The sequence below is a fragment of the Uranotaenia lowii genome, chromosome 2 (assembly GCF_029784155.1).
Source record: "Uranotaenia lowii strain MFRU-FL chromosome 2, ASM2978415v1, whole genome shotgun sequence".
NCBI lineage: Eukaryota > Metazoa > Arthropoda > Insecta > Diptera > Culicidae > Uranotaenia > Uranotaenia lowii.
The window spans coordinates 263,693,374-263,708,128 of record NC_073692.1 but is presented as its reverse complement, the minus strand read 5'-3'; the positions used below and the strand labels follow the sequence as shown (position 1 = coordinate 263,708,128).

Here is a 14,755-nt window from a genome sequence, read left to right as displayed (position 1 = left end):
CGAACCGTTTCTGGGCCGATTGCCATCGTCCCTCCGAAATAAAGGACCGATTTCGGGCCGAAACCGAACGGTTTTTCGAACCGTTTCTGGGCCGATTGCCATAGCGTCCATCCGAAAAAACGGCCCGATTTCCGACCGAAACCGAATGATTTTTCGAACCATTTCCGGGCCGATTGCCAAGCGTCCACCCGAAAAAAAAGAATCGATTTCGGACCGAAACCGAACGGTTTTTTGAGCCGTTTCTGGACCGATTAGCATGGTTGCCATTCATTTAGGTTTTTCGGTTTGTTTACAAAAAGCTAGAGACTTTTGTTTCATTTGTTTTTTATTTTTCCGTTTTTTTCTTCTAATTTATTTTTTGTTACCTCTTCTGCTACAAGACATTGCGATGTCTGGCGCAAGCTTCTTCTTGTTAAGCAATTCGTCCATTTTCAGGTGTTGATTAAATCCTTGGGATGACAACCACATCATGCGAAATCCATCTTCGGGGTACAATTAGTGGTATGAATAAGGTTTAGCAATTGCTTCGATAGCTTTTACTTAGCTCGAAATCAATCAAAGCAAAAGTCCAAAGCATTTGCTTAGTTTGGTATGAATAAACATTTTCTAAGCGGATGTGTACTAAAGTCTTAGAACATAGCTTTTGCTTCGAAAAATAGAGCTATCCAACCAGCAGAATCTGAAGTTTTCTAAAGTAAAATGAAAGAAGACGATCAGAAAATTGAAAAGTACGGCTAAAGTAGCCTTGAACTCGACGAAGCGGTTGGTGGGTGTAAGAACGACCGGAATTTTTTTTTGTAAATGCGTGCTCGTATGTTGATGTTTAAAGAAAAATGAAAACATATTCGAATATTGTCAAACACAAAATTGCCTAACTTTAATATTTATCATAAGCTCTTCCACATGTATTCGGATCGGGATAATCCGATGTATAAAAAATAGTAATAGGCGCGCATTTTAATTTAGATATTTTTTAAATCTTAGGATTATAACAAAATTATATAAAAATGATAGATCTGTATAATATTTTAAATTATTACAATTTATTTCTTACTTTGAGCCAATTGGGACTTCTTTCACTATAGCCAGTTTTTTTTTAATTTGAAATATTTACTAATTGATTTGTTTAATCTTAGACGAATGATTTTATACAACGACAGGAATATGAAAAAAGTTGGGTTATCACTTCGAATTTTCTTTATCCAAGTTGAAAATGCCTTTTTGAATTGTTTTGAAGTGAAATATTGCTAATTTGATAAATTCATGACGTTATTAAAGAATTTTTTATTGGAAAAGTCTGCTACCGAGCATGCTTAGAAAATAAAGCAATAGCTAGGAGATTTGTCGAGCAATTGCTTCAGATTTGAGCTTTATTCATACCAAACTAGCTTGTTCTAAAAGTAAAAGCTCCTGACTGAGAAAACAGCTGTCAAAAAAACTTTATTCATAACAACCGAAGCAATTGCTTTAAGCGACTGCTCGACTGCTCGATTTAGTTTAGCAAAAGCAATAACTTGTTTTTTTTCATACCACCCAATGTTGTGAAGAGATGGCTTGAGGGTTGTTCGAGTTTTCCAAACTTGACGCGAATTCGCCATCATCAGAAGGCAACATGAAAAGAAATACAAAAAGACAAGAGAAAAAAGGAAAAGCAAAATAGGTGTTAGTTCATATCATCTATCAATATATATTAAGAAGCCTAGCTCAAACTTATAATAAATCTAACTTAAATAACGTGATTGATATCGTCTACTTATAAACAGAACAGGAAATTGATGAAGTGGGATTGAAAACTTGAAAATAATTATTGAACCTGTAATTTTTACGCTGTAATTTGTTTTGAACGGTAAAACTACGACAAATGTCATGCACCTTTTTGTTACAGGACATTTGTTGTAAAATCAAATCATTTTTTTATTTAATATTGTAAGTGTGCTTTATTGATTTAACGTCAGCCCATCGATATAAAATCATAGTTAGGGTCAAGGAAATACAATTCGATAGTAACAAGTGAATTAATTAGTTCTAGTCTGTACTATTCTATTACTCTCTAAAAAATTATTCTAAAGAGAAAGCAAACTTAAATGAAGAGATAGTGTTTTCTGTCTGATAGGTAGTGCTAAATCAAAACGATTTTTTTCCATTACTTGTTGAATTGTTTTAAAGGCAACAACTTTCAGTTACACGTAATTATCAATATTTGTTTTGTGTTTATAGATTGGATCCACAAGAATTAAAATTTAAATCTTGAAAAAGATCAGTTTAATAAGTAAATAGTAGACAGAAAAAAATTAAAGCTGTAGAATTACGGCAAATATCCTGTAACAAAAAGGAGCAGGACATTTACCGTAATTTTACAGGTTAAAAAAAATTTACATGACATTTATTATGACATTAGTCAATATTTTTACAGGCTGGTTGAAAATTACAGGCCTAGAATTTCGAACCGTGCCTCTCGTTCACTTTTTGATTTATCGGTAAAAATTATTGTTTGAGTGAATGGCAAGTGATTTTAATTTAAACTAAAACACAATAAAAGTACAATATTATTAACAGCAAATTTATTAACAGTATCTTTATTGGGGGAAACAATTAGCAACCAAAAGGAAATCAAAAAATAGATCAACAACTAAATTTGTATTAGCTTAGCTTAGCTTGATTAACTACTCACATCCACCTTAAACCAACCCCCTGGCAACTTGACAGTTCGGTCGAGTTTCGTGTGTCTGTTTCAAAATCGCAGATGTCGCATGCGTGCCGCTTGTTTACATACTTTTCGAGTCATGCTTATGGAAAGGGCACACTATTAAATGTGGTACGAATCAGGCAAATTCATAACTTTCGAATGAATAAAAAAAAGTTTTTTACCGAAATGGTCAATCTCATTCAATATTCTACCGATTTATGTATTGTGTAGGAACAGTTTTTCCATAAAATGGCAAAAGTTCTGCTATAATGTGATTGTTTTGTCATTTTAAAATGTTCATATGCATCGCAGTTTATGGCAATCACTTAATGATTGATGCGGTAATGTTGTATTTTACATTTATTGTGCTTGAGTGTCTTCAACAGTTTCGGTGGAAGGTAAAGTTGTCCCAAAAAACTGCCGGATATCAGTAATTTATTTAAAGCAGTCCAGAACTTTTAAACCTTATGTAGGACACACAAATTAACGCTCTATTCGTTTTCTTGGACTAAACTTTTGAAAACAGATTCACTTCACATAAAACATAGCAAAAAGTTCCAAATTCAAAACTTTTTTTCAGTTATTGAATCAGTTACAGAAAACACATTTCAATATGGGTCCTTCCGACATGTGAAGTAGCTCGATTTTCGATTTGACAGAACCAGAGAACCAGAAAAAACTGGCACACGCGATTTGTATGGGAAACGTCAAGTTGCCAGGGGGTTGCCTTAAACCGATAGATCAACAACTAAATTTGTATTGCCTAAAAAGTATTCATATCAATCGGCAATCCAATAATTATCTAAGTGTGCAATGATGGTATTGGACAATTCTATTTTTCTTAAATAAATCGTTATACTTTACCATCAGCAAAACTTTTGAGCCTATTCCATCAGCTAAAATTGATCCAGGTGGTTAACAAAAAGGAGATACAGTATTGGTTCCTTTCTAAAATGAATTTCGCCACTAAGAAGATGGATCGACAGGGGAAAAAATAGCACTACAGATTCATGCGTAGTACTTTCGTTGCTCATGTTGATGTGTTTAAAATCCCTTCGTAGACAACTCCGGATCCCAGCGCGATGCATGGAGCTGCAGTGTAAATCGTTTAACATCCGCCACATACAATCGGAAACGGCAGATTGCGTATTTGAACGAACTTTGCAGACTCGTGACCTTCGGCAATCCACAGTGGCATACTTTCCTCAACTTGCGGGCTTCAATGTTCTCTACATCAGCGATACAGGAGACGCATCCCTCATACTCCTGCTTGTAACGGGAAGGACAAATGAAACAGAATTAGGAAGTTATTTTAAGGGAATAAAATTAAATAAAAAGCTCACCCTTTCGCCGCGTTTTGACATGGTAATATTCCTCCCTATCGAAATCCACTAATGGTTCTCTTGAGGCGGAGGAGGAACAGATGAACTGAGTTATTACTGCATTCAGCCGCTTCGAAATCCGGTCTGAAGTATGAACAAAAAAGGAAGAGCATTTACAAAAATCAAATTTATTGAAATCACTCAGTCGCTAACGTAACAACACTTACTGGATGATGTTCAAGTAGTTCCAGGATGCACAAATTTGTTTTGGCCTACCGGAACTTCTCGGTTCGCTGCATCTCTTCTGGTCTGGTCGACAGGAAAAAAACACGGTACGGAGCAAGTGCTGGAGTTGTTCCGGCACAAAACAACAGATACACGGACAAAACAAAACTACCCACTCAACTACTCACTACTGGGTTGATGCCTATTAAGCCCAAAGTACGTAGTTTTGAGTGGGTAGTTTTAATCTACTTGGAGGTTTTCAGCAAAGTACCCAGTGGATGGGTAATAATCTTTCTTCTATTGGCAGACATTTTTTTTTCTCAACTTAGTCGACGCGTGTGTCGATTTGCTGCAAATTTTTGGGCAGAGCTTGCTGAAAGGCAGAAATATTTTATCCTTGAACAGTAAGAGGCCACCAGACCGAGTTTCCGGTAAGTATGCTTTAAATTTTCAGTGCTAATAAAACAGAAAACACTGGATTTTCCAGTGTTCTAGAGTTCCAGTCACAAGACAAATGTAAGAGGGTTCCGGCAATTCCTTTTTTCTTTCACAGTGCCGTAACAGTTTGACGGAGAATTTTTTATGACCAACGAGTGGCCCCGCAGCATCAAGTCTTGCTCGGTTCCAGTTGGTATTGGAGATTTCAGCTACAACAAACAAAACCAGAGGATTTCTAGCGGCTGGCTGAAAGCAGTTCGGAAGTTGACGATGGAACTTAATTCGACCTTATTACCTTATTATTCTTAGCACCATCGAGAGATCAAATCGAAAACCAGCATGAACCACAAAAGGACAGGAACAGGAACAGCATCAGAAACGGATCCCAGCAAACATCCGAAAACGAAATTTTGTAAGTTTTGTGTTTCCAATCCAATTGATAATCTATTGACCATATTCTTTTTTCAATTTGTAGTGGAAATATAGAGAAAACATGGACCATCTTTACTCTTCCGATTCTGGCCGGAACTACGGATAAACCATCCGTAGTATGTCATGGAGGTCAAGCACAGTCCAGAGAGTAGATAGCCGGAATATGATTTTGTTGCCGTCAGTTCCGGAATAACTTAAGGTTGGACCTTTATAGTGTTATCCCATCTTAGGGAACCAACCAACCCTTCGAAATTTTTTATGTAACCAGCAACAGCAACGACTGGCGGAAAATTCTTCAACGTGTCGAAAATTTTAGCCGAAAGTATGTCCTCCAAAATGTATGTGAAAAGTAAAACTTTTTCCATCCTCATAAAAAAAAAATAAATATATTCACCTCAAAATATTGATAAAACAAACCTTTTATCCGAAATACATATTCTTGGGAAGAATTCCTCATTACAAAAATAATAAAACATTAATTTTATAGAACTATTTCATTTTCCCCATAAATTAACGAAGTAAGTCATTTCTACCCACTGGTACCTTAAAGCACAACTACCTACTTCTAGGTTGTTGTGTTTTAACCTACTAGTAAGTTCCTGCACTGAGGTGGCGATTTACGTCAAAAGTACCTAGAGTGGGTTGTTTTTTCTGTCCGTGTAGTACGCAAGTTGGGCCAAAGAAAAAAACAACAGAGAATGCAAAGTAAAAACAACAGAGAACCAAATCAAAACAAAGAAACTGTCCGCGCGAGATATTTCTGACGTTTCTCCTTTCGACGAATACTGGGATGCCAGGCAGACTTCATTTTTTTAGTTTGCAATTTAAAATTATTGGACGACGCGTATTTCAACAGCACGTAATTTTTTTCGACCAGTAAAACTACGGCAACTGTCTTGCTCCTTTTGTTACAGGGCATTTCCGATTTAAAACTAAATGTTTTTTAAATTACAGGTCGAATTATTTTAAAGGCGAGCATATTCAATGACACGTAATAGTCATTATTTTTTTCTGTGTAAATAATTGTGACAACGGTACTCACTTTGCTTTCCTTTTGAAGTATAACACCAAAAATAGATGAAAAGTAATCCAAGTGAAGCCACCACCTCTGAGCGTGCCTGGGATCCGGATCTGGATACCGTACCGTGTGGACATTTCCTTGGAATTCGATGGATCGATGTTTTCTATGGGGACGATAACGGGTTAGAAAATTATATTGATAAAACTTGATTATTTAGAACTCAATCAATCAAACATTTTCGAAATTTGTTTCTTGAATTGATCCACAAGAATTAAAATTTCAATCTTGAAAAAGATCATTTTAATAAGTAAATAGTAAATAATTGTGACATTGCTTCCCTTTTGAAGGATCACACCGAAAACTGATTAAAAGTAATCCAAGGGAAGCCACCCACCTTAGAGCGTGTCCGGGATCCGGATCCGGATACGATGTCCGGGATAGCATTCCACCAGAGCCTGTACAGTGTGGACATTTCTTTGGAAGCTTTGTTTGCATGGTTCGATGTTTTCTATGGGGACAATTAAGGGTTAGAAAATGATATAAATAAAACTTGATTATTTAGAATTCAATCAATCAAACATACCTCGCTTTTTATTAAATTATCGCCGGACAATGGCTTCTTCTACATACCGCTAAAAGCATTTCTGAAAAGAAACAGCGGAAACGGCAGAAACAGAACTGCGACCAAATTTCACAACACAATTCATAACCATCTCGCACCAAAACGAAACACGCACCCATATTGCTGCGATTGAAAACTGCCTGTGTTTCGTTTTTTCATGCAGCACTGCGATAAATATCGTCTGTTTTCGAGCAATCGAGCAGGCGGATGGAAATCGAGCCGATAACCGACCGAATTCTAACCGCTAGAATTCGAGTACCGCCATGTCTGTTTTGCAATCGGCCCGATTGAGCAAACGTTCCTGACAGGGAAATGTCGCCAGCGCTCATTGACGATAACTCCGGTTTGGGGATTCAGCGACAATATATTAGTTTAGTTACAGCGAAATTATTTTTTATTTACTGGGCATTGGTTAAGGAACATTGAAATGACCCTTATTCAAAATTATAGTTTTTTGAAGAATGGTTTCATTTAGTAAACTAATTACTTTCGAAATATGGTTTTAACAAAACTTTGAATCAAAGAAGTTGGTTGAATGTCAAAGGGAAAAAATATCGGAAGCTAAGAGAAATGGATTTGAAACATACATTTTGAAATATTCCAAATTCAGTGCAGTTTTTCAACAATTTTTTTCGAATAAAAGATTTTTAAGTTGACATTTCTCACGCGCACTTGCTCTCGTGTACGGATTAAGATGGGAAAAAAAGTCTAAAAACATGGTCGCTTTTAAGGTTAATTTTCCAGTCCAGTCCAGAATTATTCCAAAATCTCGCGTGAGCTTTCATTACGTCGTATGAAACAAAATGTAAACAAACAGTTTTATTGCGAAAAAAAAACAGAAATTGACTTAAACTAGTTGCAACTTCTTTCCATTTAGAATATTTGTAGCCTGGACAATATATTCTATATGTGCAATACAAATTTTAAAGTTGTTTTGATAACTTTTGAAGCAATTTTCTGTGAATTTTCAAGATGTTTCATACGACATAACGAAAGCTCACGCGAGATGGTCATTACAGTTGTTTTTTGACATTTCTCACGCACATTTGAGCAAGGAAAAATACCCGGTCGACAAACACGGTCGTTTGTGAGGTTATTTTTCCAAAATTTATAAGTTTTAGTGAAACTACCAGCATTATATCACGAACACTTCCAGCGGCATTAAAGATCTTATAAATACATTCATCACATTTAAATATTATTCAATATATGTTAATAACTTATTTCACTGATCAAACCTATAACGAATATTACGAAAATTTTCTTCCACAGATTGTTCTGAATTGCTTAACGGATAAATCAAGCATAACTTTACTTTGTTTGGACGTAGCAATTGGCGTTGAGGACCAAAAATGTGAAAAAGGGGTGCGAAATAAGAATAGAACCACTTGAGTTTTTCTTACAAAAACAAGATTATTTTCAAAAATTTACTGTGTAAAAGTGAATAATAATACTTCTACGTATTATTTGAATAGATAACTGCATTTTAGGAGTTTTCCAGAATTCCAAAGGTTTTCAAAGGTTTTAAAATGGGGGTTTTAAGAGATGCTTCTCTAGCGTTAAGGAATTAAATATTTGAGCTGCAATTCTTTATCAAATTACTAACTTTCTTCATGCTTGTCCAACTCCTCGCAAACAGAAGCAGAGCAGAGAACGACTTACACTTTTATCATCTCGTATTCCGAGTGCACTGCTCAGCCGATCAACTTTCACAAATCTTTTTGCCGAGTGCGCCCGATTGCGGTTTCTCTGACGGTCGGGTGGACGTCGCTCGCTCTAAAGAAAAGAGAAGGAGCTTCCAGACATTTATATACACACTCATTTGTGGGAACACGTGAACAATTGTAAATTTGACCCATTATTGCGAACCTCCAGGATCTGTCAAATAACGGGTCATTTTGTCGGTTCAATTTTACACTTTTTTTGGAAAAGCCCGAGTACGCTTCAAGACGGGTAGTTTTCAATCTTGTAAAAATATCGCCGTCACCGGAAAAGCAAAGATGATTGGCGAAACAAAAAAAGCAACAGCGGATTGCAGTAAGTATTAATTTTCTTATGCTTTGAATTCTCTAAAATTCAGATTTAATATAAGTTTCTATTTACAGGACCGGACATGACGATATGGCACAAAATTTAGGACGTTCTTTGCCAGCAATGTTGCGAACATGCATGGGCCGAAAGGAAAGTTGGCAAATAATTGATGCAGCACAAATCAATGCCGCATTTCAATGATTAAGGTTAGTTTATTCGTCCAAATTATCAATGAAAATAAAATTTGCAATTTAATATCTCCTGAAAAACTATGAGTCAACTAATTGGTTTTAATTACTTGCAGATTTCAACATGCTGTTGCCTGAGCCGTTTTGCTGCTATTAAATGTGAACTAAAGTGTATTAAAAGTGTTAAAACATTTGTGATCATCGAATAAAGTATTTATTATTTCGAACTTGCTCTCAATTTTATTATTTCTACATGCAACATTTCATAACACAAGCTTCAAAGGGCTGATATCGCCATGCAGAGCGGGCTTCCAAAATAATGTGTAGATTTTACATGCTTACATTACTACATTACTTACATTCACCTATGTTTGACGTACATGCTGTGTACACTATAAAGGGTACAAAGGCTTTAACAAAGGTTTTACGGAGCAGAAGAAAAGACGAACGCGTCCGATTGGTAGAAGATATATTTGACAAGTGAAAAGTACACGTCTAATGAAAAGTACTCTAGAAGAGAGTATAGCAAAGTCTAGTTTACATGAATAGGAGAAGTTACACATCTGAATCTTAATAACAAACCAAATGTGATTGGGTTATTCTTAACACCCCTCCTTAATCCAATCGCTATTGCAAACCAAACTTTAAGCAATGTCTTTTAAAAATCACTGGAGACAGACCCTTGGTCAACATGTCCGCTGGTTGGTCCCCGGTTGGAATATACTTGACTGCAATCTTCCCGCTCTGAACACTTTCTTTGATGAACTGTATCTTCACTTCCGTGTGCTTGAGCCTTCTTGATGGAGCGTCGGATGTTGCAATCGCTATGGTAGACTGGTTGTCCTCGAATATGTCTACCGGTTTCGGTTCCAGGATCCCAATTTCGACGAACAATTTGCGGAACCAGAGTGCTTCGCAGATACACTCGGCTAAAGCCGAACACTCGGCCTCCGTCGAAGATAACGCCACAGTTCGCTGCTTCTTGGTGCTCCAAGCCGTTGTAGCACCATAGACTTGAATCAGGTAACCAGAGACAGAATGTCGGTCGTTCACGTCTGTTGCCCAATTCGCGTCAGCGAAACCTACAAGCTGACCACATGATGATTCGGATCGCCTGTACACTAAGCCTTGATCAGTGGTACCGCGTAGGTAGCGAAGAATCCGTTTGCCGTGAGTCCAATGCTCTTCCGCAGGGTTGCATTGGAACTGACTGAGGTAAGACACTGCAGCACTCAAGTCAGGACGAGAAGTAACCACTAGGTAAGTCAGACAACCTATTAGCTCTCGGTACGGCTTGTCCAACTTCGACGATGACTCCTCCTTCTTGAGCTGCAGATTCACTTCAATTGGAGTGCTCGATGGTTTACACGACTCCATTCCAAATCTTCTGAGCACCGCCTCCGTATATCCTGGTTGGTTCAACTTGATCACTCCTTCCGATCGATTTCGCTCGATTTTCATTCCGAGGAACATGTTTGCTTCGCCAATGTCAACCATCTTGAATTCCTGCTTCAACAACCGTTTGACGACTTCAATTTCTTGGAGGGACTTCGAGATAATCAACATGTCGTCTACGTACAATAGAAGATACAATGGACTTGACTTTTCGTTTCGCACATACAAACAGGCATCTTCCACACAGCGTCTGAATCTCATTCGATCTGCGAACTGGTTGAACCGATCGTTCCAGGCTTTTGAGGCTTGTTTCAGCCCATAGATGGATTTGCTCAACTTGCAGACCTGGTTCCCCTCCTCAAATCCACTAGGCTGTCGCATATAGATGTCTTCGGTTAACTGGCCGTTCAAAAACGCCGTCTTGACATCCATCTGATGCACTTCGAGATCTTGCTGATTTGCTAAAGCAAGCATCGTTCGAACAGTTGTCATTTTTGCTACTGGCGCGTAGGTCTCTGTGAAGTCAAAACCTCTGCGCTGACTGAATCCCTTAGCGACTAATCTCGCTTTGCGTTTCTGGACACTACCATCTGGATTCAGTTTCAACCGGAAAACCCATTTACATTCGATGGGCTTCCGATCTGGAGGCAAGTCCACCAACTGCCAAGTCTCGTTCTCAGCTAACGAGTTCATCTCCTCATCAATTGCCGCCTTCCATTCCGGCCAATCATCCAAAGTTTTCAGGTCATCGATGCTAGTAATATTCTCTACGTAGCTCTCAGCACCCAAAGCGAAAGCAACACAAACATAATCATTGAGCTTGACCGGAGGATTTCTTGTTCGCTCGCTACGTCGTACATTTTCGGCTTCTTCTGGCTCAGCAACAGCATCTTCAAAAGCAGGATCATCTTCGGCTAAGGAATCGTCAAAATTCGGTGCCACGCATTCCACCTCTTCGGATTCTGTCGGCGGTTTCCCTGAAACTGGACCAGCAAGTTGACGATGTTCCTCGGAATTCTCCTTGTCTTCTACTCTGACCCCTCGAACTGCCTCGGTGGATGGCGACTCATCGAAGGTAACATCACGAGCGAGGAAAATTCGGCGACCGTCCCATATTCGATACCCATTCACGTTGAATCCGACCAAACGACCGATTTGGCTCCGAGATTCAAGTTTCTTCCGTTTCTCTTTGGGTACAAAACAAAATGCTGTACTGCCAAATACACGCAACTTAGAAACGTCTGGCTTTCGGCCATGCCACTTTTCGAAGGGAGTTTTCTCCTCCGTAACAGCTGATGTAGCGCTTCGGTTAATCAAATAAACTGCCGTCAACACGGCCTCGGGCCACATATTCTTATTCATACCAGAGTCCTCGATCATCGCTCTCGTTTTATCCATGATGGTTCGATTGAGTCTCTCGCTAACACCGTTTTGTTGCGGTGTGTGTGGGACGGTGTATTCTATCTGGATACCTTTGGTGCGACAAAATTCCTTAAATCTGGCACCAACATATTCGCCGCCGTTGTCGCAGCGCAATCTGCTTATGCGGCTACCAGTGTGCGCCTCAGCCATCGACACGTATGTTTGGAATGCATCAAGTGTCTCGTCTTTAGTGTGCAAGAAATATACAGCACTAAAGTGAGAAAAATCATCCGTAAAGGTAATAAAAAATCGCTTACCATTCCAGCCGGTTGGCGCCAGGGGTCCACAAACATCGCTATGGATGAGTTCGAGGGGTCGAGAGCTCCTTGGTAGCGGCATACTCTTGAATGGCTTCCTTATCTGCTTCCCTTTGACGCAAGGTTCACACACAGCCTCGCCAGGAACATCACATTTCTTCAATTGAAGACCACTCACCATATTTCCACTAATCAGCTTCGATAGTCCACTCTTTCCAATGTGGCCGTACCTCCTGTGCCACAGATCTTCTTCACTAACACTCACTAACATTTCTTCGTGCCTCACTACGTCCACGTTCAGTTCGTAAAGCCGTTCCTTGCGGCTGGCACAACACACAACTTTACCGTTTTGTTTTATGTGGGCTTCGTTCTTCTCAAACACCACTTGCATACCCAGTTGGTCCAGGCGCCGGATGGAAAACAGATTGTATTTCATCCCGGGCACCAACATAACATCCTTGACCACACACTTCACTCGTCGTTTTCCCACTCTGGCAACCATGTTCACTTTGCCAATACAACGACTCAACAATACTTCCCCAGAAGCAACTCGAATTTCCATCGGAACACTCAGTTCCGTGATATCGCACATCCAATCTTCACGACACACCATGTGGTCTGAAGCACCTGAATCCAGGATCCAGCTGGATTTATTGCACACCCCACTTGCACTTAACGAATCACTCACGAATGTTACAGCAGACTCTCCAAAGTTTGCTTTTTCTTTCTTGCTGTATTTCTTTTTATTCGGATTCGTGTTTTTCAGCAACGGGCACTCAAACCGCTTATGGCCGACCCTCCCACAAGAGAAGCACTTGATTTTCGCGGGAACACTACTTTTGCCGACAAAAGCTGACGAGCCAGCACCTTCCGCCCCCCCATCAGAATTTTCGCGCTTCACACTCTCACTAAGCAAACGAGCTTTCACAAAATCTAATGTGCACTGCTCAGTGGGTAGGGTTTCAAGAACCGTCACTAGCTGCCCATACGGCCGGGGCATAGTTTGCAGCAAATAGAACACAACCAAACTTTCTTGAAGCTGCACTCCCGCAGAATCAAGATCGCGCACTATTCGTTCGAATTCCACCAGATGATTTTGTAGCGGACCCGATTCATCGAATTTCATAGCGGATAACTTCTTCAGCAGGTAGAATTGGCCGGAGATTCCCTTACGAGCAAACGTGTTTTGCAAAGTCGCCCAGATCTGAGCCGGAGTCCCCTTCCCCTTGATATGTTCAAGTTGGGAATCCGCAATATTCCGAACAAGCACTGACTTGCACTTAACGTCCTGCCTTCTCCGTTCCACCAATCTCTGCTCTTTTTCACGCTTAATCGCAACCGAATCGTCCACTAGCACTTGCAGTTCCGGAACGTCTTCCACTGCGGAACGGATGCACTCTATCAGGCCAAGTTCTTCAAGGTGCACCTCCATACGGAAGCTCCAGTTGGCATAATTGTTGCCATCGAACGAATATATCTTCCGATCTTCCTCCATGTTCGCGCCGGTTTCACAAAACGAAAGCGAAAAACTTATCTTTCGGATCTGTACTAAGAACAGAGAATTTTCACTCGCGACGCAACAAGATCGAACACGTTTTCTGCTGGGCCCATAACCTAACAAAGGTTTTACGGAGCAGAAGAAAAGACGAACGCGTCCGATTGGTAGAAGATATATTTGACAAGTGAAAAGTACACGTCTAATGAAAAGTACTCTAGAAGAGAGTATAGCAAAGTCTAGTTTACATGAATAGGAGAAGTTACACATCTGAATCTTAATAACAAACCAAATGTGATTGGGTTATTCTTAACAGGCTTTACATGAAAAAGGAGTTAACCCAGTCTTTTCCGATAACGGGTCAAAACTACACTATAAGGGGTTGCGCCAGATGAGTGTGTAGTGAAGAAAAACGACTTACATTTTTTTTTATCGCAACACATCAGCAGTGTTAAATTTATGTTTAAAGCATACGAAGGAAAGTTTTGGTTTAATTTTTGATGAAACAAACTTTCACAAATCCAATTTTTGACAAACAATTTTAAACTGAATTGGATTTTCTTGCTTCATTTTCCAAATAATGTGGAAGAAACTGGGCAAAATCCAAGTAGTTTTTTTACAATATCCGGGCATCCGCAAATTGCTGTATACTTAAGTTTATGTACTTTTAATATCGTATGTGGGTAGCATTAATTTACAAAAGCAGCAATTCGCAAGAGGCTGATAGTTATCCGGGGATAAGTTATCCTGCAAGTGTACTAAAAATATTTAGTACAACTGGTGTCAACCTGCGCATTTAGTACAAGGCTATGTCCCGGCACATTTAGTACACTTCACTCGAATGTTTTTGTTTTTAATTGCTTTATTGTCGTTTTCACAGCATTTCGATTTGGGAGATCCATAGAAGCCGTCAAATCTGTGCACAACGTACGTTCGATTCGAAAATAAGCTGTTGTCCCAAAAATTCTTTTCAGTCAAACGTTATCAGCCAATCAACGGAAAATTATTGGGTCAATCGGCAGGAGAGAAGCCCGTTGAGGAGCACTAGCAGAAAAAAATATGTTCGAAGTCCGAAATCTATTTTTTGCGTCATTGCAAAACCCTTCTATCTTTTAACTTGCATCCCCTGAAAACAAAATATAATCGTTAATGTTCAAATAGGAATCACCTTTTTTTAATTCGAATGTCGGTTCATTTTAAAAATTTTTTGAAGCTTCAACC

The 14,755-nt window shown here is 39.1% G+C and overlaps 1 long non-coding RNA gene across 3 annotated transcripts; it reads right to left on the bottom strand.

Moving 5' to 3' along the window:
* Positions 1 to 229: 229 nt before the first annotated feature.
* LOC129747751 (uncharacterized) lies at positions 230 to 7,207 on the bottom strand. 3 transcript variants are annotated; one of them, XR_008737567.1, is made up of 5 exons: positions 6,519 to 7,192; positions 4,236 to 6,287; positions 4,030 to 4,152; positions 3,551 to 3,952; positions 230 to 1,579 (listed from the first exon to the last, which is right to left on the bottom strand). It is a non-coding gene; the product is annotated as an uncharacterized LOC129747751 (long non-coding RNA). The 3 variants fall into 3 exon arrangements; XR_008737568.1 differs by lacking the exon at positions 230 to 1,579 and having other exon boundaries at positions 2,547 to 3,952; positions 6,519 to 6,632; positions 6,708 to 7,206; XR_008737566.1 differs by lacking the exon at positions 230 to 1,579 and having other exon boundaries at positions 2,547 to 3,952; positions 6,519 to 7,207.
* Between the last annotated feature and the right edge of the window lie 7,548 nt (positions 7,208 to 14,755).